This window comes from Rhyacophila brunnea, unplaced genomic scaffold (assembly GCF_057557595.1).
Source record: "Rhyacophila brunnea isolate RB1 unplaced genomic scaffold, BYU_Rbru_1.0 scaffold_80, whole genome shotgun sequence".
In the NCBI taxonomy this organism is placed as follows: domain Eukaryota; kingdom Metazoa; phylum Arthropoda; class Insecta; order Trichoptera; family Rhyacophilidae; genus Rhyacophila; species Rhyacophila brunnea.
Genome location: NW_028233351.1, coordinates 398,113 through 399,388, shown reverse-complemented (window position 1 = coordinate 399,388; position 1,276 = coordinate 398,113).

Below are 1,276 nucleotides of genomic sequence, written 5' to 3'. Positions count from 1 at the left end.
AATCTTTTTGTTCCATATTTTATTAAATAGCGCAACAAATCATTTTTTACAGACTTACAATTTTTTGCAAAAAAATTGCTTATAAAAATAATGAAAATGGCATTGTCAGAAATATACTAAAAAAATAAGTTTTAGCAAAGAATTTGAGGCTCCTACAGAAAATATAAAACAGCCAATTCAGTATAAAACAAGCGCAAGCTTATGTTTTTTTTTTAAATTTGTTGTTTAATATTTTTTAGCTCTTTCTTCATGTTCAAAGAAATATTACAGAGAAAAGTAATGTACATAACAAGATTTCGCAAACGCTGCCTAAAATAACTTAGAAGATTTTACCGATGAGTTTCAATGGCAACAAAAAATTGGAATAATTGAGAAAAGCAACTATAAAGTTATATGTGTTTAAAAGAAGAATTTAATTTAAAAGTATGCAGTAAATTTAATAATTTTAGAAAACATGACCTTTGATCTTTATAGTAGTTTTCTTCATAAATATATTTTTCTAAAGATGCAATTTAATTTTTACATAATATGAAAAGTTATTTTTAGGAAATAAAAGATTCACAATAAGTAGAAAACATCAAGATATATCTAAGAAAACTGTCACATGAAAACAAACAAGACATAATGAAGAGGTGTATTTTTTACTTTTTGTCTTGACTTGTCAAATCTTATCTTATCTTAAAATAAAATAATAAAATATAAAAAAGAAGTGGTGTAATTTATGAATTCGGGAAATGGTATAAAGCATAGATTTAAAGATAAAAGCGAATTTAGGATAAATACAGCCATCACATATAATAGTAATTTTCAATTACTGTATAAATATAGCATGTATGATCACATATGTGTAGAAACCATTTTTTTAGATCGCTTTACGTTTTTTAAAAAAAATATGATTTTTTGGCTGTAATTTTGGTATATGCAAAAATTCATTACATAAAAAAACTGATTATCAAGCAGCAAGGGAGGCGATCATAAAAAATTAAGGCCTAAATTCAGTGGTATGATATAAATAAGAAATCACGATATAGAGGCAAACAATAGGGTAGAAAAAACGTACGAAAATTAAAATAAAATTGTGTATAGATAAAGTTTTTTGAACAAGATAAGTATAAAAGAAACAATACATACCATGGAAGCCTTTTGATTGTTAAAAAAATAGAAAAAAAAGTTATAAAGCTAGATTTGAAACACTGTAAGGGTAGAATTTGTAAATTTACAAAAATTTAAAGAAAACCGGACAAAATATTTCAAGAAATAATACATAAATTAACAT